The sequence below is a fragment of the Falco biarmicus genome, chromosome 2 (genome assembly GCF_023638135.1).
Source record: "Falco biarmicus isolate bFalBia1 chromosome 2, bFalBia1.pri, whole genome shotgun sequence".
Classification (NCBI taxonomy): Eukaryota; Metazoa; Chordata; class Aves; order Falconiformes; family Falconidae; genus Falco; species Falco biarmicus.
In genome coordinates, this window is record NC_079289.1 from 24,734,248 (window position 1) to 24,761,144 (window position 26,897).

The following is a 26,897-nucleotide window of genomic DNA, read 5'->3' on the forward strand; positions in this document are numbered from 1 at the left end:
TTCTTCCTGCTTGTGCCTGCAAGAAAAGCTGGGAAAGTTTGGGTCTGAATCTTGTTCATGATGCTTTGTACAGACTGTGTAAGAGTTTCATCCAGAGTTTATTTATTGAGAGTCGCTGTGTCTGGGTCACTGAAGTTGCTTGCATATCTGATTAATCAAAACAGAGTGAGGAAGGAGATCAGAAAAAGGAAAACTATTTAATGAAATGCCAGTTCAGAGATCAAATTTAATTAAAACTAGCAAAACAAAAGTAGCAGCTCCTATCTGAAAACTATTGCAGCCAGCTGCATCACAGAAGCCTACTAAAATAAATACTAGATTTTTGGCCCCAGTTAAAGATCCAAGTTTGTTTATAAGAGGATTATTTTTTATATTTTTGTTCAAATGGACCTCTACTTCTGCTGTAGTCACCAAACCAACACTTGGTGCACTATTAAAGATGCTTGCAGTAGGACAGCAAGCCACAGAACTCTTCTGGGAATGCAGCGCTGTCCTGCTGGTAGCAAGAGCAACACCACACCACCGTTTATTTTCCATTTTAGTCATGTATAGAACGCTCCTTACCTTTTACACAATAAAGTGTTTTCCTGTTATTACTTTGACTCCCAATGAGGCCATAGTTATGTGATCACTTTCACGAGGAGGAAATCAGTGCTAGTGCTGGAAAATGAGATCCCTTCATTCTACGTCCTGCTCTGTCCTGCCAGCTCTCTTGTGTTGGCCGTGCTCAAGTCTTCCCAATAAAAGTTAATGTGAAGTAGAGGGAGGGTTGCGCTTTTTTTTATTCTTCTTTCATTTGTTTGGGTGTTTTTAATCCTCTATGTCAGATGTTAAGGTTTTTTTAAAATACCATATGATTCTGTCCATTGCACTTTTGAAATCTTTGACAAATACAAATTATTCAAGACTGACTGGCAGTTTTGAGATTAAATTTATATAGAACTGTTGTGTTTTGAAAAGTTCTCTTCCAAAGTAGCCGGACACCAGAGAGTTTAAAACTAGAATGAGATGGCATTTATTGATAGTAATTTTAAAAGTTTTCCTCAATGTGGAGCTATCAGTGGCTGCAGGCAGAGGCAATAATCCACGTACTGCCACCCTGCTGGCAAACAAGGTTGGTCCTGGCCTTCACCTACAAATTTTTAATAGTTGAGGTGTTTATTTTGTATCACTTTATCTTGTTTTCTTCTAGTGAATTAAGTGAATGTTTTTAGGACCACAGAATGTTTATTAATGAACTGCCTTTGCTAATAGTAATCAGGTTGTGTGGGTATACAGACAATTGGTAAGGTGAACATTACTTACAAATTGGGTAAATGTAAAATAAACGTGACCTTATGTGTGTTTGGTAAGAAACAATTTGCTGAGTTGAGCTCTAGAGATCGTGTAGTAACGCATCAGAGAATAGTGCCTCTGAGTACTGGTATGTTTATCGACCAGTTTCAGACCGTGAAAGATGAATCTCAGACTCCTCATCTTCATTACACTCTTTACTGTGTAAAGCAACATAGTTACCAGAAAGGGCTCCAGTATAAGAGACCAGTATGTTGGGGTAAGAGTTGAAGTATAAATAAAGACCAATACTAGTTGCCTTTCAGAGCATGAGGAGAAAAAGCACGAGGACTGGAGATGTGTGTACAGCAATGGTTGTGCAGAAATGCTCAGCTGTTTTCTGAGCTGTTTGCGCCAGTTCAGAGCTGCAGACTGCTCAGGCCTGGCCAGGAACAACCAAACGAGAAGTGCAGTTAGTTGGGTAGATGCAGGCAACTGATAGAGCTCTGCTCCCTCCAGCACCCAAACCAAAAGCTTTATGTGGTGCTGCACAGCAACCACTGGTCTGAAGCAAGCGCTGATGTTCCAGGTGTGGCATTGCACTCCATGGACTGGCTCGAGTGCATCCCTGCTGCCTGGGAGGTTCTCCCCTCTCCATTAAATACTTTAAATAAATAGAAAAATACAAGTTCTATGTGAATATAAATGGATAACTTTCCCAGCTACGCTTATTCTGGTGGTGATAATCAGGTTTTGGGCAAGCATAAGAAAGGAAAGACTTCCAAATTGGGGAGGGTGGGGAAATCGTTAAATTAAATAGTTTTTTAAGAGCAATAAAGTGATACAAAGCCAAAAAGTTTTGGTTTGTCTTGTGGGTTTTTTTCTATTCAGTAATGTTTGAGGTACTGGTTTCCTTGATTATTTCACAGAATATTTATTTATAGATCTCAAAAATCATGTATTTTATCTTGTAATTTTCCCTGCTTTTAACCAGCATAAACTTAGTAAATGAAATCAATAACATTAATTTTATTCCTAAAACTCAGTCAACAGGCATTTTTATGTTTGACTTCACTTTTTTTATCAATTGAGCTTCTCAACATAAAGACACTAATTATGGACCTTTCTCTGTAAGTATTCAAAATATCTAGCTATTTTACTACTAACTTTTTTAAACAGGGATTTTTTATAAGCAAAGATTGTTCCGGTTTTCAATGGAAAGGGAAGATTAGTGCCAGAATAGCAAAGTATTTACATGATCCTCTGCAGGGATCAACATGTTCTCTGCATGAATTACTTCTCTTAATCATCATTATCATATTATGATCTCAGAATTAATTACAACTTTGAGAGGGAAGTATTTTAGCTGCCTTTGATTCATTCTTCTATGTTGTTTGTTACCTTCTTTTCTTAGTAAGTTACATTTCTCATGAAGAAAAGCAATTATTCCCTCTTGCACTCTTGGTTCCTGCATCTTTGGGTTTTTTTCTCCTCACTTTTAGTTACAAAATGTGACTGGTGCAGTTGCTGTTTTGAACCCCACCTTTAGGGTTGCTAGGCAGAGGAACTTCATTGCGTAAGTAACCTGTTACTGAACAGGCTACTGCAGACCTAACCAGCCATCTAGTGAACAGCCAAGTCTTAAGGGAGATAACTTCTGCCATTTACTGTTTGGAACCAGACCTTTTAAACATGGAAAAAAGGAAGTGGTAAATTTGTTTTAAAATAACAAAACAGCTAAAGCGAAAGAAATCTTTGCCAGCAGAAAGTAGTACAAAGCAAGTATATAAATGCCTGAACATAGCCGTCAAAATAGTAATTCCTGAAAATGGGTGATAACATCATGCATTGCAAATGCTTGATGGCTTGCTTTCAGTTTTGAGATTTAGGGATGTGCATTTGGTTTGGGTCCACATCTGCCTTCCGGTTAGTGGGTGGCCTCAAATGAACTGCACAGATTTCATGACGGAGTTTCTGGTTTGTTCTGTGCAATAAATATTTGACTATAATAATTCGGATCTTGACATTCCAAATCAAACTGATTTCTCCATCCCTGGTAAATATAGATTACCAAAGTAGAAGCATGTGTGTAAATATTTCAAATACAGTAGTAATGGTTTCTGACAAATAGTACTGCAATTTCGGTTGGCAAAAGTTTGTGTGCCTTTCAGCATGTTCTGGAGATTATCTGACCATCAGTTCTTATTAGCACCATCTTAAAGTCAATAAACACAGAAATATTAGGAGGGAATCATGTGAAGCTGCATGCGGGAAAGGAGAGAAGCAGAGAGCAGAGCCTGGAACAATGGTGAGATAGTGGGTATGAATTTCAGGTGAGCAGACAGGATTCTGTGAAAACAAAACTAAGCAGGTACAAAGCTGTACAGAGCTTAAAGGTGCAAAGTTAAGAGACAGCGTTAGGAGCAGATTTGCAATAGCCAGTGTCATTTCCGAGACTAAATTTTTCCCTGTTGTTAAACATAAGATGAGCTGAGGAAAGCTCGGTTGTTCTTTCTTTGGATTCTGGTGAGTGTTGGCTTTAGGGTGTAGCTGTAGGTAGATAAAGTAGGCAGTTACTCGACCATTTGATGGGTGGAAGCAGCCAGACAGCTCAGCAAGACCTACTTTGATGCTGCCTTTCCTTTTCTTGTGGCTTTTCTTGAGCAGTACTTCAAGGACGGCAAGATGGCCAGGCAACAGGTCTTTGCCTCCTGCTGCGCAGCCGGGCATAGGCTGCTTTCTGCTGTCCTCACCTGCCGAGGGGCCAGAAAGGACAAGGCTGCCCCAATGACCTCCTGGGTGGCTTTTCTCAGAAGTTCCTTCATCTCAGCCCTACCGGTGCCCCCCCTCCTTCCTCCGTGCTGCCCGCTGCAGCTTCGCGTCTGCTGTTGCAAAGCTGCGAACTGGCTTTGTGAAGCGGCTGCTGGGCTGGCCGGGCGGAGGGGCTTTGCTTCTGGAAATTATACCATCTGGCCTTACACCAGGACGCTGTATACGGAGCTTATATTTAGATCACCTTGTATCTGGCATCTGGACTGACTTTATCTGCATGCTTGGCAAGATGTGGTTGGAGCACTTTCTTTAGTGGATGATACTCGACGTCATGCCTGTATTGTCAGGTCTCAGTTGCCACGGTGAAAGACTTTCCGTAAAAATAGTTGTTCTTTCTTTAGAGCTGTCCTTCCTATTGGTGGGAGCTGCGCGTGGGATGCCAGTTATTATTGGTGTCTATTAGAAGTATCAGACACAGGGAAGGCTGGTAAAGAACATTTTGCCCTTGTAATTGGACAGATCAATTCTGACCATCGACAAAGATAACGCATGGCAGGTCCAGCAGCACCGAGTATACTGATACTGAGCTACATTGCACTGTACAGCTCAAGTTTCTATAGGGCTGGGTTGTGGGGTAGTTTGGTTGTGGTTTTTTGTGGGTGGGGTGGGATTTTTTTGGTTTGTTTGTTTTTGTTCTTTTTCAGTGTGTTTTTGTGTAAAGGCATCTTTGTCACAGCTGAAGGACGACAGGAGCGGGAGGGCCGGGCCGTGCTGCTGGAGGGCCAGCAGGGGGCGTCGGAGCGCCACGCCGCGCCCCCCCGCCGGGCCTTCGTATCCCGAGCGGGCGCCGCCGCGCCGGGGGGTGCCGCGCCCGCGTGTGATGCCGCAATCGTCACGCTTGTAACTACTGCTTCGTCTTATGAAGATTATTTCAGTACTGCCCGTTAGGCAGTAATATCGACAAGACCATTGTGCACCTGCTGAGGGCGTTTATTAATTTTCTTTGCCTCTTAAGAAGAGAAACGCAAATCCTGCTTTCTTAGGGAGAAAAAGTGGGGCACAGTGGAAGTGCAGATGATCTGTGTGACTTACACGTGTTGTATGGCACGTATTTCTGATCTATGAAAGTCATGGTTTGGTGTAAATAATACCTGCGGAGAAATAACATACCAAGAAACGTCTCAAGGATGAGTAAAAAGATAGCAGACAACAAATCATGGTGCGACACTCCACAGTTAAACTAATGATATCCATACTGTACTTTATTTCAGGTTCCTCTTTTTGAGCTTTTGTCAGGGTCAGGTTTGTGCTGTGGTTGTAGAGGGGACTGTGCCCTTCATATACTGGACTGAGAAGGTGGTGTGTCAGCGCAGGGTTGTAACGTTTGCCTGGAGACTGCTTGATTCGTTTGTGCCGGTTCTTTGAAAGGGTGTCCGTGAAAGTCAGTATTTACAATGTTGCCTGAGAGTCTGTTATGGAAAGCACTCTCTCTCCCCATGACCCCTTTTCTCCCCCCGAAGTGAAGGGAAATGACTTCAGGCTACCAGAGATTGGAAAGTGCAATTCATCACATGGATATGCAAACCCAGGCAATTGCTTTTAAGATGCAGTCCCTCCTTACTGCACAGATGTGATGTATGATGGAATAAACCCACTCTGTTGTATTGATTATGATAACCTCAAGTATTCTGTGTTACTGGAATAACTCATTTTTGTCCAGAAATCTTGTAAGTCTCTGACAGTGTCTCGCAGACGCGAGCAGTCTCCTCAGCAGGCAGATGAGGAACTAGAGCAGTTTCTGGAACCTGTTAGCTCTACTGTCTGTCACATCTCATTTTCTAAAACCAAAAGGCATCTAAACAACGGGGCCTTATCTTAAAAATGTTTGAGTATAGCATACAAAAAGATACCCAAATTTGCAGAAAGTTTGAAGGAGCAGATGCGAGCCATGATTGCCCTGTCTGTCTCAATGAGTTTTGACTCAGTTGACAGTTTGATAGTTCTCTTAATGTTTGGGAAACCTGAACTCTTGCATAAATATACAAGAAGAGAATTATCCAGATTTGCAGTAGTGCTTCGTAAAAATAATTGTGGTTTTTATGGAAGTCCAGAAGGAAAGAAAGAGAAATACAAATGTATGAGCCCTTCATCACTTCACCATGTATTGTTAAGGGTGGTTCTTGTTGTTAAGGAAAGGGTGGCAGAGGAGACAGGGTTGTAAAACACCATTTTATGAGATAGCAGAAAACTGAGTATAATTTGATAATATCAACTCAGTAGATCTTTTAATTAAGTGCCTTATCAAACAGTTCATGGGGCTGACCAGGTCAAGTAATGTTGGAGTTGGATTGTCCGGTTTGCTGCCATGAGTCTGGAGTATTGAGATTAAGATATGCTGTTCAAAAGCCTGCTCTGTCAGCGCTATTGTTGTCCAGATGAGTTGTGAGACTGTCCTTGGAGGTATTCAGTGCTGTGGTTAGACAAGGCTCTGAGCAACTGCATCTCATATTCAAGTTAGCAAACAAGGTGTCTTACTGATGTCACAGATCTATGTAGCAGCATCACTCCTTGAGCTCACAGAGAACATCCAAACTGTCCTTACAGTTGCAAAATTCCAGTTGGTTTTGATAATTCAGCATTATGGGCCTCTAGGCATATCCATCATGAGACAGTGCTATTTCTCTGAAGGGCAGTACCCACATCTGCTGCTAGTGGTTTTGAACATGGATGTGGTGCAGGTGGCAGTTTCGGCTTCAGAACCTTTGTGCATGCTGGGATCTGCTCAAAAGTCTCAGATTCTTTTCCATCACTACCTTTTGAAATGACATTAAAACCTAGGACACACTGACAGTAACATGGCATCATATGATCAGTGTGTTGCTCAGAGGAGGAGCATCAGAGACCATTTCATGCTCCTTTGGTCTTATGACCAGGGAAGCCAGGTCATAAACCTGATATCAAATAAGAACAGTCCTGCTATCCAAAAGCCATGTCTGTGTTGGGATTTTTGAGGGCTGATGAGATTTCAGCCAGTCTAGGTGAGGGAGTGTTGCAATGCTACCTTTGTGCCACTTCCATAGAGCATGAGAGCAAATGGTACATAGCCTGTCTCAAAGAATGGTTATGGGTGACTAACTTTTGTTTGTGAGCCTGCAGTTTCAACTGAGATACAAAATTGGCTGACAGATGCCTGTAATTGCACCAAATAAAGTACGATGTTTCCTGTTCTAATGGGGACCTTGTAGTTATACCCAAATAGTAAAAGTAGATTCCTACTCTCAGCATTTTTATTTTCCAGAGACGCTGCTGTTCTTTTTACTTCTGCTTAAGGAATTACAGCATAACTCAGTTTCCTCTGTTGCTTATAGTTTCTGACTAGAAATCTACCAAAAAATAAAAACTAAAAAAGGTCTAGTTTGTGTTGTCAGTGTAAAGAAAGTATGCAATAATTGATTTAACAGCATCTGTTATAAAATGTTTGGTAGATAAATACAATCTTTAAGGTCATGCTTTAAGACTTGGACTTTGTTTAATCTTTTGTTTAAATGAGGAGCAGTAATATGTCATGGTGTCCAGGTGACTGAAGGTTAAGACAACTCTTATTTTCCCTAGGTGGTTGTGATGGCTCACAATGCAAAACAGTGATCTCCAGGAAGCAAGCAAGATAGCATCCAGGGTGCTTACAGTTAACCCATCTTTGCCTGAACTAGAAAACTATTAATGAAAATTATATCGCAAAATTAAAGCATTAGAAGAGATCAGTACTGGAAACTGTTGCTTCAGGGAAAGGTAAGATTTTGCGTTCATTATCTAGTGATTAAGGATTTAGGTGGAATTTTTCTGTTAGAATGATAGTGAATTTTATGTATGAATGCATTTCTTTATTGAATACATGTGGCAACTATTACAGTTTTTTAGTAAATAGTTAAGTCTTTTGTATAGGTGAAAAATATAAAACGTGTATTGGAATTTGGAAGCTCATGTATATGGAGTTCTTAAGGAACAGGATTCTGTGCATGAATTTAATTTAGCATTTAGCAATGACAGGTTTGGGCTTCTTACTGCCTCACTTTACATATGAATTACAAAGCTGTATTAAGACCATCGCATGGTGCCATAAGAATGTGCACATACCCTACTACAAGTATTTATGGACTCTGTCTTAATGTTAGTGAAAGCTGGCAAACTATTACCAGGAGTTGAAGAAACTTGTGGGTTTAAACTAATCAGATACAGTGCAAGTGTTTCGCTAAAGCCTTCCTGGGACTGAAATTCCTTAAAGAAAACGGTTGGCTATATTTGGTTGTATGTGTTTGAAAACAGATGAATAAGTATTTTCCATGTGTACTAAATAAGTATCTGAAATAGCTGCAATTGCTACCATGCTTTTATATCTCAAGGGACCTGGGGAAATACACAGAGCAACATGAGTACAAATTCATCGATGTCCTTCTCTTGAACAAAACAAAACCTTTTTTTCCTACTAACAAAGGTTGGATGCGTGTATTAAGCTGCAGTTAGTCCTCCTGGCTATATAAAAATAAGAATTCTTGGGGCAATTAATTTTGCCCTGTAATTGGCTGTAAGTCATGCCAAATTACATTGTTAGCAGTATTTCTCCTGGAGTACTGGCTTCCATAATGTCCCAATTCTACTCCACTGAAGAGTGAAATATTTTCTTTTACTTTTAAAGAGCAGTACTATAAAGGCTCTTGACAGGACCACGGACTTTTCAATCTGAGTAGTTATTTTTATGTTCTTTACTGATTGCTTAATTACAGATTTTTCTCTGACTTTTCAATCTGAGTAGTTATTTTTATGGGTTTTGCTGTTTGCTTAAATACAGATTTTTCTGTTTCAGCTTCTCTAGATTTTTGTATGATGGTTTTCAGTACATTGGGACAATTATTATAATACCATTTGTTATTCAGTGCCTATTTTATTTTAATGTAGTCTTTTTTTAATATCCAAGACCATGCAGATCAAAACAAGTAGAATGATGTATTTATGCTGTAGAGCACAGACATCTGTAAATGTGTGGCGTATATTCTAGATTTATATGACCATTATGAAGATGGTGATTTTCATTGCCTAAAGATAAGCTGTTCTGTGCAGCTGGGTTGTGTTACATGCATGCTGATGGGAAAAAGGCTCCGTATGGCTAAGTCTGTAAGTTCGGTTTGACTTGTGGTATGGCTCTAGGACACACCTCCACAGCAGCGTGTGCACTTTCAACCTGGGGTACCATTGGAACGTGCTGAAATTCGTGTGTCAGTCACTGAAGGGTGTAAGGGAGACATCTAACCCATTTAAAATAAGGCAGCCACAGGAGTCTAGCGCACAGTCACTAGGGCTGTAGATACAAGATTGAGCACGTATCGTTGCACCACGTGAGCCAGGATGGAATGAGTGGTGACTCTGGTCTGGAAAAGTACAGCTATATGTAATTACAGACTCTAAGCTGGAAAATGAGAGCACTGTTTCCTAGACTACCTTGCGACTAATTCTAGGACTTCCTACATCCCAGTTAAGCAAACTCAGAAAATACTAGATTTGACCACTTCTGGAGTAGTTTACCTGTTTTACTGTGCCTTGAAACAAGTGATGATACTAAAGTTTCTCCTTCACAAAGCGGGTTTAAGAAGATACTACCTCTCAGCGATTAAACTAATGACTTCTGAGTGAGAACAGTATCTCATGGCAGCAGGCTTCCCACTCCAATGAATACAAATTTGGCATATTAGCAGGTGTCTTGTAAATGTCCTTGAACTCAGAGTTGGAAATACATGAATATGCAAACATATTCATGGGCTTTTATTTTCTAAAATGGAGATGAGACCAACTGATGTGATGTGCTCATGTGAAATCTCTTGTCTTTTACAGTTTAGAAAAATTCCAGGGCAAGGAGGAAATTATTTAGGTCCATTTAGCTAGAACAGTGATGGGTTTTAATTACACTGGTAGCACATCAGAAAAATTAGCAGTACTAAAGTTTGATTAATCTTTCCATAGGTTCTCTCAGGTTTTGGAGGGTGGCATTGCTGGCATCAGCAAGAGAAAGCTAGGGGAGGTCATATCTGTTGCTACTCATAACTGCCTTATTTCCTCTTTATTTATTTTAATGCTGCACTATAAACTTATGCTCTTTGATTTATTAGATCTTATGATATTTTAATATAAATTTTCCAGGTCTAAATTGAACTCTTGTCAGTTCTGTGCATTTGGCTTTTGGAAGTAATGAATTAAAACTGTTTAGACTCACAAAGGCATGTGACAAGCTATCTGGCAGTAATCTAGGAATGCAATTAAACGTGTTTAATTATGCACTTTGGTTGCTAGGTTAGAGTTTCAAAATTTTGCAAGGTCGAGACCTGACAGGACATAAAACCTCAACCATTTTATTTTATTTTAGTGCTTTGACTTCATGTTTTGAAGTTTGAGAACCTCCATTGTTTCTTCACTTGTTTCATTGTGAAGCTTGTGTTACCTACGAAGGTCCTGATTTTTACCTAAGTTCTGATGGCAAGCATTGGTTTATTGAGTGTCAAACAAAAGTGCAGATGCCAGTAGCTATAGGTTCAGTAAGTTGTTCTCCATTTCGATCTCCCTTTTTGGAGAGACTTAAGCTCTGCAAAAGAGTCCAATTCTCTAGTTACCTAATCTCTCTCTCTCTCTCTCTCTCTCTCTATATATATATATATATACACACACACGTGGATCTTAGTACTTCACAAGCTGGTGGATGCGATATTTAAAATGGGTTGGACTGACGCAGGGGAATATGTGAGTGCCATGTGCCCAAGAATTGAGATGGAGCATGGATAGACCAATAGATAGACCAATAGTTTTTTTTAAAAAAACAGCAAAACAAAACAAAACAACAAACCCAACAAAATTCACAACACCAACCCCAACACACAAAACCAAAAATCAACAACAACCAGAAAAGGAAGAACTATAAATAGATTTGTTTTGTTATTTTTAGAGATTCCTGCTGATTGCATAAAAATCACTGGACTTAAAAGGTCATACTACCAGTGCTCAGTATCTTTCAGACATTTGTGTTAATCTAGTGCAGAGATCCAAACGAAGACTGACACTTGGAATCTGGGGGAGGCAGTATCATTTTTTCCTAATTAAAAATATCAGTGTTCTAGCTTGAAATCTGTTCTGGGAAACAGATCAGCATCATTCATCATGTTGTTGCCAACAGTATTTCTATTGACTTGAATAAAGTAATAACATTTTAGGGCTGATAAGCATCATTTAATATTGCCTGAGTGGTTTTTGTTTTTCTTTTCTTCTTAAGGTACCATAGTAGTTCATGAAAGGAGTTTGTTAATATTAATCCCAGAAGAGTTCTTCAGACTCTTTATAGATATAAGGTGTCTGAGTGTTTAAATAATTTTGGTTTTGCTTGTGTTTTTACTTCCTTAAAAAGAGGAAGGGGGAAAAAAGAAAAATAAAAAGTGGGAGACCTGCATCTGGTATTAAAGAAAATATTTTTTGTTCAGGAGTGTGCATAGCATGGAAGATATCACAAGATAGGCAGCAGTTCTTATTGAAACAGCAAATACTTAAAAAAAAATATCATAAGATGAACAACAAAATCACAGAAAGTATGCTATTATTTCCAAAGTAAATATTTTACCAAATAGGGTTTTGATACAAGGAACAGGATGTGATACATACCCAGTACATTTTAAACACATTTAAAACTTCCTGACTTTGCCCTTGCTTATATTTAGATTAAGCTTAAATGGTTCCACTCATTGCTGTTTTACTTTGATTAAAACAGATAACATTACCCCCATGTAGGTGAAAGATTTTGGGGCCTTTTCTTGTATGTGTTCCTCCATACAGTAGAATAAAGGAAAGGCTTTCATTCTCCATTCCCCCCATAGAGAAATGAGCTAAAAAGTCCAAAGATACAGATACACGACTTTCTCTCAGTGCTTATGTGCTATTTTGGGATGTGTGCTGACCTACTTTCTATGTTTCCAGAAAGTAAGCTGAAAAATTTTAGCTCAGGTTGCAGAAAGATTTGGATTTATTTTTCAGTGGATTTTTGTACATCCTTTCAGATAGATACACACACACGTTGGCTAATGTGGGAGTTAATGTACACTAGCAAATCAAGATTGCCCATTTTGGTGCAATTTCAACAATAACAGCAGCAGAGATCTGCTGCTAGACACCTGCCTTTAGAGGATTTGATAGGAATGCATTTACAATCTAGTGGTGCTGTTATTCAGAGTTACATGATGAAACAGTAAGCTTTCAGTTCCCAATTTTGAATAAATTTGGTACCTAAGTAGAAAAATCCAAAATTGCTGTAAGAATCTCATCATTGTATTTTTTTTTCCAGTTTCTTCAGCACTGTCATAGAGACTGGAAGATAAAACCCCTTTGAAGCATTTACATAGAGCATCTCTTTATTCAGCATCTCTTTATTCAGCACCCTGACCATCAAAGAATGTTCAGCCCATTAGTTTGCCATCCCTGATTAAAATAATGATACAATGAAATTGGGAATTGTATGAAAAAATTATGAGAGAACAAATAATGAGAGATGAAGACCTGCTTCTGCCCTCTGCTTAGGGCACAAAAAAGTCATTAGTCCCAGCAACACTGCACTGACACGTGGGCTTTTCCCACCAGAGCAGCCTTGCTGGTCCTTTTTAGTTTATTTTGCTTCACTCACAATGACCGTAGTGCAGAAGGTCTTGATGTGGCATTTCTTTCATCTCACCTGTATGAGCATACAAAGTTTAAGAATGTCTAAGTCTCAGTGAAAGTCTGCAATTAAAGGAAAAGGCAATTTCCCTTGTCCTCAGAGGAGATGAATTCCACCTCGCAGAGCTACCTATCTCTCTCTTCACCACCACTACCATCACCCCCCCACCACCACCCAGGTGGAGTTTAGACTTTGGCAACTTAAGTTTTGAACATCTGCAGCTAGGTGAGAGAAAACCAGTCCCTTTTCTTTGCATATATCACAGCTAGAGTAGGGAATTTTGTTGATTTTTCAGTACTGATGTTTTACTGGGAAAGGCTGGACAGTGTAAATGAGGCCTTCAAAATATCACAGATGGCAGGTCTGTATCTTCCTATGACTGACATACAGCTTCTTATTTCTCTGGAAAGTATTATGACCTACCTAAGCTAACCTGTGGATATGTCATATGTACGTTTTTCTAAGATTTGATACTTCTTTTTTTAAAAAAATTACATTGTATAGCAGAAAGACTGTATACAGTACTTGTAAAAAATCTGGCTCTCAAATCTTCATTTATAGTTGATACTTGAGGTTTTAGCTCTGTGTGAGAGTTAAGAATTCTGTAGATTCAAAGCTTTTTTCTAGTTTTTTAAGCATTTGGATGATGTAAAATTTTCACTTATTAAGTATCCTCTGCATTCCTACTGCTTTACAGGGTATCCCAGGTTGGTGGGGTATTAGTAAATAATGAAGGTGAATCAGTATTACAGCATGATAGTCATGTGTGAATTGCCTGGTTAAGCACTGATGGTACAACAAAGCATATTTTTAATGCTGCTACATGGAAGGTAATACGAGCACATGTTGTAGGGTTACAAATACAAAACTCTTTAGGGTAGTAACTTGAAGGAAAGCCCAAGGGATAATTTAAGAAGCTTGTTTAGCTTGTCTGTCAGTGTGATGCTAAAATACTGTGCTAGTAAAGTATTTTATCCAGCGCCTTGCTATTTCCACTTAACAATTGAAGTATAAATAAAGGAGATAGTTCGAAAAAGAGGCCTGTGGAATTTTTCAAGGTCTGGGAGGGAAAAAAAACCAACAAAACTTTTATACTGTGAGGCCTCAAGATTTCAGTCATGTAAATTAGAACAGAAATTTGCAAGATTAATTGATCATCATCTACAGATTCTTGTAGACTGGAATTTCTCAGCTTTATAAAGGCACCTGGAAGGTGAAGCTGAACTAGTTTCATCCAAACTCAGATTTTCTCACAAGAAGGAAATATTAACATTGGAATAGATGAGTTGTACCATCTTCTACTAAGAAAGGAGGAATATTGCTATCACAGTGGGACAGGCACTGCCAAAAGCTAACTTTAACCTTGCTATATTATATGTATTATATAATTCAGTATAGCTAGTGGAGAGGCAGAGGTTATTCCTAGCCCTGAATCAGTGGCTCTGTCCGTTGACTGTGAAAGAGGTACAGGAGTCTCAGCTTCCAGGCTGAAACTAGGCTTTGTGATTTAATTCCTCAAGACTCCAGTACTTTCCAAAAGCCTATCTTCAGCTAGCAGGAAAACTGCATCCTTCTGTATACAGTTGGTCCAGATGACCCTCGTTTATACTTACCTCTTTTGATGCTCCTGTGCTGTATTCTTTCCCGTGCAAGCAGATGTGCCCTGCTTGTTACACTTGAGAAGCATATGTGGGAATCTCCATTACTCCTGAAATGTGATCTGAACTTCACCCATTTCTCTGTGTACTTCCAATCTGTGTAGGAACCAAGGGGATCTCAGGTTATTTAGGTCCCCTTGGAACCCTCTATTAGTTTCCACCCTCCCCAAAAGTATTTATTACATTTACACACTATGCTGAAAAAGCTGTTTCTCTAATACACCACTGTTTTGAGTCAAGACTTGGAAGCATAGCCCCAAATAATTTTCTCGACCAAAGAAAGATAGAAATGATATGACTAGCAGTGTAAAGCGCCATGAGTAGGTCTGATCCTTGCTATCATACTTCTTCACTTCCACAGGTGAATGTTGTTCTCAGATGCAGGGTCACTTTATCAGCTAGATTTATAGTGCTAACATGACAATGTTAGTGCTTAACTATGAAAAATGTAAGGGTAATGATTCCTAACGCAAATTGATTGAAGTACTTAGTGATACGAGTCCTCCTGAAAATAACTAGTTTCTATAGTATTAGCACTTTTTCTTGGACGTTTGCATAATTACAGAAGGGTTCAGGAATGTATTTGTCATCTTTGCCTGTCCTAGAGACTGGTAACAGCTTGACTTCCCACAGATAAGCCAGATCATGGTATTCTGTGCTATCACAGGCATCAGTTCTTGAAATTCCTCTTGAAACTAATCTGAAATGTCAGGATAGTTATGTGAGCCGTGTGAGGATACTGCAACAGGGCTGCACAGTCTTTGTTCGAGTATCTTTGAATCTAGATTAATTTCAGGATTATCGTCCTGAGTCCAGATGAAAAACTTACTGCTCCTCAATATTTTGCTGCTCATCTTAGTTTGGGGGTTATAAAGCCTGCAGCTGAACTTGCAAGAAGCAGGTGGACGATGGTGTTCATGCACCTCCCTGACCCTGGAATGAATTACTAGAAGAGTTCAGTGGGAGTCTCGCTATGTTTTGGGAGCGTTGCGGGATTTATCTCCCTTTGGCAAGCTTTTTTCTCTCTAACTAAGCTCTTAATTGACTTTGTGTAAAATAAATTCCTCAGTTCTGAAGCCCTATATGGAGATAGCAGTAGAAGACAGTAAGGAGTGGAAGGGTGTTTCCTTTTCTTGAGGGAGCTGATACAAGAGTTGATTAACATTCACAGTCAGTGGGCAGGCAGGTGCCAAAATATGTGCTTGCTGCAGTGAGTGTCTGACTTAAACTAGGTTATTGTGCACTTTCATTTAACACTAACACTAAATTTTTCTCAGTTGTTTTCGTAAGTGTTACTAGTCAGAATAAGGTTGTGTCGTCTTAGTTTAAATTTTACCAGTTGCACAGCTGACACTCAGAAAAGTAAATGTGTTTCTGTTCTGGTTTTGCAGGAGTGATCTTTCCTTACTTTGATTGCACACAGTAATATGTGTGTGTATATATATACATGGTATTTATCTGGTGAGCCTTGGGCCACTGCAGCTGTGTGCAGGGACGCACTTTCAGCAACATGATCCCTAAAGGGAGCAGATTTCAAACACATGATGTCTTTTGTCATTCAGCCTGTATTACAGCACTTGCAAAGGGGGCAGAACTATTCTCTTCTGCCAATACTGTTTTGAATGCATCTACTGTCATTCTTGCAAATTAACTGTTGTCGAATTAGTCTAAAATTGTAGTTAACTCTGGCCAGTACATAGTTGCAAAGAATCTTGTCCAAATTTTAAAATGTTTTTCTAATTCATTCTTGTTTTGCTTGTACTAATAATAAGCGTGACCACTGAGTATCCTGATCTTGAATAATCAATACACATCTGTACAGTTCTATTAGCCACATTTTATTTTTGTTTTTTTAAAAAATATATATAATGCACAGGCACAGTCCCTTAAATCTAGCATTGGTATGCAGGCTATATAAATTGTGTCAGGTTTGTAGCAGTGTAAAACAGTACAATGTTTTTCCATTCCTGTCCAGGAACAGTATTAAGGCAGGATTTGGATGCCATCTTATCATGCAGTTTATGCCTTAACAAGTCAGAGGAAAATAATCCGTAAAATCGGGAGCTTTTAATATCATCGTTTAAAAAGGTGGTGCTTTTTAACTGGTTAGGTTCTTGCACTTCTTCAGGAAACAAGGTGGAGGAAAGAGAACCCCAAAATACCTCTGACTTAAGCAAGTTGGTGCAGAGAATCTCATTCTTCCTTTCATGTTTTGTGTTTTTTTCCCCTCTTTTCAGTCTTTAAGCACTTGGAGTTCTTCACTTACCTTAAAGCTTGCTTTAGGGGTCAGCCCCTGCTTGTGCTTGCTGTTTGAGGCAGCGCTGTGGGTCAGTTACTTGCTGTTGGCCACTGCTTCCTGTGGTTTAGACCCTGAGTTTCCTCACATTCTTTCCTTTTCCCTGTTATTTTACGTGTATACTGGCTGTCATCTTTTATCTCTGAGTATGGGGAAAAAAATTACATTTAATATTATTTAATGTTGAGATAGCTGTTCCTTTCCTTGCTTTCTGTCTTTTTTTTTTTTCCATGACAATGTAAGAGGAGCTCCAGTCTGCTTCTAAATCCACATTCATGAACTTGTGTAGAAAAACTTTCCCTCAGCTGTTCTCATTTCTCCCAGGCAGTGCTTTGCTTACTGCAGGTGGGAGAGGGACAGGGGGAGAAGAGATGGGCGCAGAGCGGGAGAGAAACTGTTTATTTGCAATATGGAGTTAGATTCGGGAGCACAGGCAAAGCATGAGTAACCAGTTCGACTAATTCAAGTGCAGTTGATAAGAGAGGTGACAGACCTCTGTTCCAAGTCTGTACACAGAAAAATGCTTATTTTATGAAAGAAGTATGCTACTGTATTGCAGTGTTAGATGCAGCAAGTGGGTGTTATTAATACTGTTCAAATGCAAAATGATTATTTATAATAAAAGTACAGAAATTTAACATTGTACAATTAAACATGTACAAAACAGGTCTGGGGTATTTGTGTCCATATCTGGAAGTTTTAAAGATAATTTACACATCTGTGCTTTACAGTGCTGTAGCAATGTCATGTTTGTTCTTGTATGCTACCGACTTCTGTAGCAGAAGCTGAAACTCATGTCTTTGAGGTTCTGCCTCAGTCGGGCATTCAGAGTAGCTGGTAAAGTTGTGTTCTGTTGTTTCTAGAGCTCTGGCCTCAGGTGGAAAACCTTCATTTTCCTATTGATTGGTCTTGCACTTGGGACAGTTTTATAAGTAGTCCGGAGGAAGCTGAAATACAGCCAAAGGATATAGAGAGCAAAATGAGTATTTCCCTAATATGAGATAGAGAATAAAATTAAGTCAAAGTGTATATAAATCTGTATGTTACACTTCCAATGAAAGGGGATGCACTGAAAGCATGCCAGACAAATTTAAACCTATTTCCATGTGCCAGACATCAAGAATATGCATGTGGTTCTGACTCCCCTGTGAGTGTGATAGTTGGGAAGGAGGATGATTTGCTGACTGATGGAGGTGGAATGCATTTGTCATCTTAGATCAAGATTTCAGATGCTTTTGTAAAGACTGCTTTTGTCTCTGTGGAAACCGGAAGGATAGGCTCACACCTTGCAGTTTGTGTGCTTCTTTGGCCAAACATTGCTTTAATAGATACCTTTATGATCACTAGATGACACTGAGAGCACTAATTTAGAGAATCAGTTGAACAAAACTAGGTTATGTCTCTATTACTGTTAGGGATCCATCTATATTTATTGTGTTGTTACTGGAACTTCAAAATTATAGCTAAATGTGGCTTTTCTATTCAGCACAACATGCCACGCATGAAAATGAAGTGGGCTTTTCGGGAGAATATGGAGGAGTTGGAAAGCTACAGGCTCAGCATATAATCAAGCATACTGTGAGCTGATACCAAACAATAAAAAATTCTATGCTTCAATTCCTTTAATAGTAGTTATAAGTACCCTTATTTCTGAAAACAGTATGATTTGTGCGTCTGAATTTAGGTAGGCCTGAGTACACATGTAAGATCCATCTGTCTGGAGACTTAGGCAAAATATAGGTACTTTACGTATTTGTCTTAAATGAAAAACTAAGATGTAAACGATACCTGGCCTTTTGGACTACTACATTTCTGAAAGTGAGCAGGTGTCAATGTTGAGGATCTAGGGGACAGTTTGCCCCAACACAAGGGTACAGGTGAAGCTTAGAGCAATAGGAACTGGGGCAGTAGTGCTTTCTGCTGTTCTGGAACCCACTCTTACTAGAGGCAGCCCAGTTCTCCCACCCTTGAGAACAGAAGATCATATCCTTGGGAGGCTCAAAAGATATATTTTTTTTTTTTTAATCCCCAAACCACAAGCAAGTTAGAGCTCCTGGTCTGGATCACATCCTTTGAATCAGAACTTAAATGATGCTGGAGAGAAGGCAGTCTTGATCCCTAAGATTTGAGCACATAGATTTCACTCAGATGTGAACTGAAGTGGAAGTAAAATGATCTGAATCTCACCCTTAGTAACAGATGACACAAAATGTTCATTATGTGGATGTAGGAGTACTATCCAGACTCAGAACAGGAGACACCTATTAAAAGAGTTAAATATTCTTACTGGATTCTAAGGCTGGTGATAGTTGTTACCTTCTTTTTGTTTGTGTGGGTAGCAATATAAAACTTAGCAGGTACTAGCTCAGGGGTTGGAGATCACATCGTGTATCAGGTTGTAACACAGAGCCTGTTAAAACCTAAGGCATGAATATTCAGGGAGGATGTGAGGAAGTTAAGTGACCATGCATTAAGTAGAGCCTGACATTATAGGAAGATGTGGAGCATAGGAAAAGTTGAGAAATCAAATCTTCACAAGAGGACAGAATTTTCTCTCCTCCTTTCTTTTCAGTGTGGTATTTATTTAAAAATATTTTCTGGAACACTGTTCCTGGTTGGGTTGTTTTTGTTGCGTTTTTTTGGTGTGTGTGTGTGTCTTGCAATGTAGGAAAGACATGTGAAACCTAATTCAGGTCTGTCCCATTACATTGCATAGGAGAGGTTTGCTGAAGGGTGAGATAAGTTTGGGCTGCTTTTCTTTTTTCCTCTTCATTAACAAAATTCCATGTAACATAAGCAATCCAGAGTCTTGAGCAAGGGACTATTTCTGCCACAGGGCAGCCCGATCTATCATCTCATCCAGCACTGGATCAATGCAACTTTAATATATTGGATTTTTTTAAAGTCTGTATGTTATTAATAGGCCACAGATATATATATTTGCCCATCCATTAAAAACAGAATTTTCATTATCCTTTAATTTTCATGATAAGGAAAGGAAGAAGACTGGATTTCCTAAATGTCTGTGATCACTTTGGACAGTGGCCTCACTTAACAGCAAGTGTAGAATAAACTCTTCGTAGCTGATGGAAACTTCTATTAAAATGATCCTCTCTAAAAAGCACTTTCAAGTTCCAAACATTTTTGATTTTTTTCTCTATAACCGTAACACTTTTTTTACAGAAGCTGAAATGCTTTGTTACTGTCTCACAGTATGTGCTAACCAAATTTAATTTATGTAAAATACTGAACACTCAGAAGTGGCTTTAAATAGAAAATCATCCCTGAAATCTGTAACCTTCGTGTTCTTAGCTTGCTTGCCCTTTCTACACAGAACACAATAGGGAAAACGGGGACATCTGCCATGTTTTATTGAGGACTAATAATACACTCTACTACATAAAATTCCTGCATAGCCTCTAGGTCTTTGTCTTACAACTGTACCCAGGGCTTAAGCCTAATGTCACAGATTGCAGTGGAATAATAGCAAGAACGATTTTGTAATTGTGAGTGTTACCATCGTGCAAATTCTGGCAAGTTCCGCCATCAGCCTTTGATATTTGGAAGATGCCCAGCCTCTGGGCTGCCCTTGGGTGAAGCCGTGTGTTCTGACAATTCTGAAGCCATCTGCAAGGAGCCCCATCAGCTGGCTGGGTTCCTGCGCTGTGCCTCTACCCTCTACACAGCCAGAAAATGCCTGTTTCCAGGGTTTGCACTGCTTTTCTGTTGGAGAAGGATCAGCTTTAAAGTCCTCATGAAGATACGGCTGCAACAGCTATCATGTAATGGAATATCAGCATGAAGTTGTTACAAATGTAAATTAGTATATGAATTGCTCTGCTTATGAAATGCAGTGACATAAGTCAGCATCCCCTCTTAGTATGGGAACTCTGCATTATGGATCAAACAGTAAGGGGCTAATACTATCTTAGAACCAGATTACAGCTTTAACCATAGATTTTGTTTGTTGTTAGCAAACAGGAGTATGACTAGAAATTAAATGTGCTTATTTTCTTTCAGCTGAAAGACAATGCAGTTGAAACACTCAGCCAAATGTCTTGTCAATATTAATCTATTAAAATCAGCATACCAGCATAGAAAGCAACTCTGGAAAAGCTGTATCCTCTTCTTTGTTTTATCTGTTTGTGTTTGAGAGAGGTGAGGAATTGTCTGGGCTGAAAGCTTATTTCTCTTTTATGTGACTGTAATTAAATATTAAATTATCTATCGCAAATCAAAACTGTAGATGTAGTGCATGATGTGACTAGAATCTAATACTCTGATTTAAATTTATCTAAGGTCAGGTGTAGCCTGGCAACTAAGTCCTAATTGGACTATTCTGAGTGAGGTGTTTGCTACAAGGGTAGAAATCAATGTGAAACTGAAATGATCTCTTTGCTGGCATGAGAGTATGACCATGACTGGTTATTTGTTGACTTTTTTCTCTTATACCCACTGCTGAAAAACGATGCTTGAATAAAGAGAGGTTTTTATGTATGCTGAGGCAGTATCAAAATCCCAGTTCTTTGCCTGTAACAGCATTAGACTGGAAGAAATGGGTTAATTCAAGCAGAGAACGTATCAGATGTTCACATTGTATGGATTAAGACAAGCAGGTTATTCCAGGAAATTAAACAAATAATTTTTGAGTAACAGCTGGAGGGTTTGAATAGCTGTATAATTTCCTCAGTTTTTCCCCCTTTTTCTTCCATTGTTTAACTTTCATATTTGAGATACAAACCGAAAGAGGTTAAGAGTCTTCATAGCACCAATATGTTTGCCTATCTGTGACTGTTCTGCCATGTATAGGGGATGAGACCTAGGTAGTAAGTGCTTACAGGGGAAAAAAGAAAAATTTTCTAAATGGGTATGTACTGTTGAACAGTCTCCTCTGGGCAAGCAGGTACCCAAGAATACTCACCTTGGCTGTTATCAACTTTATTTCTTTAAACACTTCTGACACCTGTAAAACCCATCCAAAATGCAGTAGATAGCCTAAACATTGCCTTTGTAACCTTAGTTTTGCGAACATTTTAACTAGGGGAAACCTAGCACAGTCACTAAAAGAAACGATTCATATATCCTTGTCCCAGATGCATACTCCTCTTTTTGTCCCTTGTGGCAGCATGGCTGAAAATAAATAAATGAAAGGTAACCTAAGTTTGTGCCATGGTTTGCTGGGCAGCCTCACAAAACAGGTGCTAATGCAACAAGGAGGGAGGCTCCGTGGGCCCCAGGCAAGAAGAAGGATGAGGCTTTATTAATTGAATGAATGAGTGATTGAGTGGTGGTGATTACAAACTTCCTAAAGCTCAAACTTTCCTTTCTTGCCATTGCAGTTCCTCCAGCATACATGGCTAAGAGGCCTCATTCTCCCTTGGAGGTATTTACATACCATTCTACTCTGGTATGTATAGCATGATGGGACATCTGTGAATCAGTGTACACTGATATGGAAGTTACTTTACCAAACCAGACAGGAAATCATTGTAGTGTTAGGGTTTTTTTCATAATACAGATTTTCTGAGCCAGCCTACACTGGCTGACACATTGAGAACACTTTTTAGGAAACCTTTTTTTATTTCTACTGTTGATAAGCACAAATATTTCCTCAGCTGCAAATGAGAATGACAGCTCTAATGCAGTCATAATAACACGTAGCTTACTGCACATGAAATGTAAGATTTGCTGCCGTATTATTAAACAAAAAGCTAATGATAATTCCTCCTGTGAGACAACCCATTTTTCCTTGACCAGTTTTGTAGCCTCAAATCTGTATTTCTGCATACAGAGTATCATCCAAACACAGATCAGTTATCAAACATCAATTTCCTTTAGCTTTTATTGACTAAACTTTAGTCAAAAAAATTAGTAATAGAAATTGCAGTCACTACAGTTGGGTAGTCTGCTGGAGGCAAGGGGTGTGATGTTCTTGTTTAGCCTTCAACCATAGGATAAACCCAATTATCATTATTATATTGATTGTTACATATACTTGCAAAATTGCAAGAAAGTACTGAACTACACAGAACCTACCAGAGAAGCCTGAAGCCATATACACCTTTGCCAGCCTGAAAATGTAGGCAAATTATAATTCCCATGCTTTGTTTTTCATCATTTGAGCACTTCGGTGATTCAGTACTCAATGTTACGTGGTGATTACATTCCTGTAGTAATCTCCTCTGAAGGATCTTGTGTAAACCTTTGATGGGATAAGTAGATAGTCTTCTTTTATCTTCTGTGCTCAAACAACTGTAATAGGTTAATGACACGTTTTTAGGGTTTTTTTGGAACCATGTTGATTAGTCCTATTTTATTGGGATCATGGTGTTTTACTCAATTCTAATATCATTTTAATCAGACTTTCAGATAAATGAAATATTTTCGAGTCTCTATTGTAATTTTCAATTATTTACTTATTTTTTGTAAAATACTTCAACCATTTGATTCTTGATTTCCTTCTGGATTCCTGGATGTATATGATAGGAACCTTGTGATTAATTGCATATAAGTTATTTCCACACATCATGCTTGCATTTTTTGTTTTTGTTGTTTGGGGTTTTTATTTTATTTCCATCTATAAAGGTGCAAAGCTTCTGTGCCTAACAAAATAGGAGGTTTGAGAGGGATATTGTCACTGCAGCCTTGGTGGAGAAGAATCACAAATTTTACCAAGAGTGTTCTTTTCCTTTCTTCCTGTGCTGAATCTTAAAATCTTTTTTGAATGCTCAGTGCATCTACTTTATTTCTTTGGTCTTATAATTAATAATCATAATCAGCTTTTCCAAGTCCCTCTTCCTCCCCCATTCCCAGTTTTGTTCTTAGTATTGTGTTGTAACTTATTCTATAGTGCTTTTACTTGGGAGTAGACAGTCAAGTTTTTACACGTATGGCTCAAAGATGAGAAAATCACCAACAGGAGATACATAAACTAAATCACTAAAAAAGGCTATGGAAATGGCACTTAGGCACCTTACTGCAACAGCTTTTAGACACCACAGGAACCTTCAGCTTCTCTTCAGCTGCTGTATATTCCTTTACCTTTTCAATTTTCAATTACTTGGCTGTGTTGACTTTTAGGTCTGAATGAATTTTCAAAGTATGTGTTCTAGAGTGAATTCTACAAAAGGCAATTTAGTGATGACATGTTTGGGGTTTTTCATCCATCCTCTTCTGGGTTTCCACCTGAAGTCCACTCAAGGGTAAACTGTTCTTAAGTTTCTGTGTGCCACTGCTGGATCAGGGACTTTCACCCTTTACAGGTCTCCCCCCATCTGAAAGAGATCACTATCGTGCTTCTGAGTATCCCAGCGGCAATTTCTCCTGTTGGAAATGTTCCACTTGTCATGAATATTAATTGGGCTGGAGAAGGTAAGATTGTATAGTGCAGCAATTGTATCACTCTTCTAATGAATATTTAATTATTTATACGTGTTGGAGTAGTTTCAGCAGGAAAAGTCAAGAGCTGTTTCCAGAATATCCTTGTAGCCTGGTGGTAAGGTCACTTACTGAAGATGTTGAAATTTTATTTAAAGCTTTTGTCAAATTTCCGTTTAAAGTTCCTCAAATGCCAATTCCTGCATTTGGTATTTGTCATTTCTCGGTCTTCACACATGGTTCAAATATATTTATATTTGTTCAGATTTAAGCACTTTCTGTTGTTTTGAAAAGCTTTTGATTGATTTACTTTGGTTTAGTTGGACTATCAGGAATTGACTGAATGTTTTTGTTGGTTCAGTCAAAGCTGAAAAAGCAAGTGGAATTGGAAGAGAAGGGGAAGCGAGGAAAGCTCCCCTGACCTGTTTTGGGTCTTTTTTATTAACTGGGGAAAAACCAGGATGAAATCCACAGATTCTACAGATTTGAAGGATGTGAAGGAAGTATTTTGGCCTCTAATGATGAAGACCAATGTCTAGAGGAAATTTTTAAAAGGACCTGAGCAATTTAGCATACCCTTTGGTTATAACCTAATTCCCACCACCTAACCCCTTTTGGAGCCCAGTGGGATTTTCAGAAGCTTATTTCTGCGTATAAACAGAGCTTATGATCCTTTGAATACTCAGTAAGACCAGAAATAATCCCTTTGCTATCTACAGTTAGTGTTCACTTGGTTTAATTTACTTTCGTTTAAATATTCAGTTTCTTCTGAATGCAGGGTATGATTTCTGGGTCCAATGTATTTAAGATTAGATTGTTATGTTCATAATTTCAGCTTCCAGCCAGACACAATTTAATATCCAGAGGAAGAAGACAAAGACAAAATCTAGCAGTCTGTTTGCATTCTGCATTTCTATAAAGTGTTTTGAAAACTACATATATATATATAAAAAGATATGTAATTTCCCCTCTTCCCTTCTAAAAGCATGTAGGTGAACCATTTATTTCTTGTCAGCAATAATAAAGGTTGTACTGAATGTCACACAAAAACTGTATTTGGAGTAGGCAAATGCATCATTACACCAATCATACGCAAATCGTACAACGTACCTTATCTTTAGGAAGGTAATTAAAGCATTCATGGTTTAAGTGTTTTAAATTATTTGGAGAAATCAAGTTCTAGCTCAGGTGTAAAAATCAGTTGGCCCTAGGTATCTGTGGTTGAAACACTAGTTACTCTTACTTGAATTACCACTCTGCTGTATTAGGCGTATGTAATTAGAAGATTTGTTAGTTTTAATTTAGTAATTCATTTTGTCTCATTTATGATAGAATTCAAGTAAGAAAATCAGGTTCATGGAAAATGTTGGGATTTGTGCTTTCTTAGTTATGAACATTTCATAAATGGAAGATCATGTTCTTGGGAGGCCTAGAAGATTTCATTGGGCTACCTGGAACAAACCAGGAGAAGTACTTTGGCTTGTAGTTAAATGGAGAGTTTACAGACAGTCTTAAGCATATACATATTTAAATGGCTCATTTTTATTAGTCAGCAGTAACAGAGAGAGACTAATCAGGCATGCTGGCAGAGCCTTCATTCTGACTCCAGTAGGAAATGACATTATTGCTTCTTGAGGAAAAACTCCAAACTGATAGCTGTGGCCAGAAACACCTTTGAGCTTTGGACTGTTTATCAGTCTAAAACCTCAACATACTGTTCAGTTTGTACCTCTTCCCAGACAGGCCCCTTAAGGTTTCTGTTGGGGTATTTTTGTTTTTTCCCCTTTCTCACTCTCTTTTTCTTTTTTTAAGGTTTAGCAATACTTTTTTAGCTTGCCAAGTTAATGAACTGTTGTAGTCTGAATCCAACTCGGCCTCACACCAGGCACCAGTTATTGCAGCACAAACAAGCTATCAAGCTGCAACAAGGCTTTTACCTTTGGTCAGATTCTGTGGTCCGTGCTGTTTCTCCTTCCTCCAGAGGTCAGACCACACTGCTCCTCCTCCATCAGACCCCCTTTCCCATCATACTTCGTGCTATTTAACTGCTTAGCGGAACAAGCTACAGCTACACATCATCCATGTCAATCAACCCACTGCCTCTGAGGCAAGGCCACAGCTGCGTATTATCAATGCTAATCAACCCACTGCCTTCAGTCCTCTACAATGAACTATTAATGAACTGATCAGAGAAGTGCGGTTGGTATAATATAAACCATACTAGCTGTAGACAGTGCCTCATGTTAAATTTTATTTTCCCCTTTGCACAGATTGCGCTGCTGAGCTCAGGTTTGTTGAACTTCCTAATTACCTCAAAACTTTCAAACAAATGATTTCAGCATGTCTCCTCCCTGTGCCTTTCCCTGATGCAAGGAGGGGCGATGCAGTAACTCTACACCTGTTCCAGCACACGCCTATCAACTTGCTCAACTTCCCCAGCCAGCCCCAGTGGAGCATGAGAACATCTGAGATTGCCTGGTCTGTAACCACTAGTCCACATTACTTCTGGATGTTCAGATTGGCGTTGTGCTGGGGTGGCCTTAGCAGTTAGCACTCTATAATGGCTGTTGATGACAGCAGCTTGTACTCTAGGACTAAGAGTAAACTGAATTCCTATCAGACTTGTTATAAATCAACAAGACGGAGAAGCCTACCACCAGACATCGTGCTAGAAAATGATTTTAAAGGAAAGTTTCAAAGAAATGTTAGGAATATAGAGCCTATACATCCAAGGCGCCCTAAGAAAAGACCTTCTATATTTTCAGGTAGGAAATGCTATGTTAAC

The 26,897-nt window shown here is 38.9% G+C and overlaps 1 protein-coding gene across 1 annotated transcript in view; it reads left to right on the plus strand.

The window, feature by feature from the left end:
• The first annotated feature begins 7,670 nt into the window (after window positions 1-7,670).
• Window positions 7,671-26,897, plus strand: part of FRY (FRY microtubule binding protein) — a 217,494-nt gene continuing 198,267 nt past the window's right edge. Inside the window, exon 1 of the mRNA XM_056328753.1 lies at window positions 7,671-7,833. The gene's annotated coding sequence lies outside the window, so the exon portion shown is untranslated. The remainder of the gene's footprint in view (window positions 7,834-26,897) is intronic.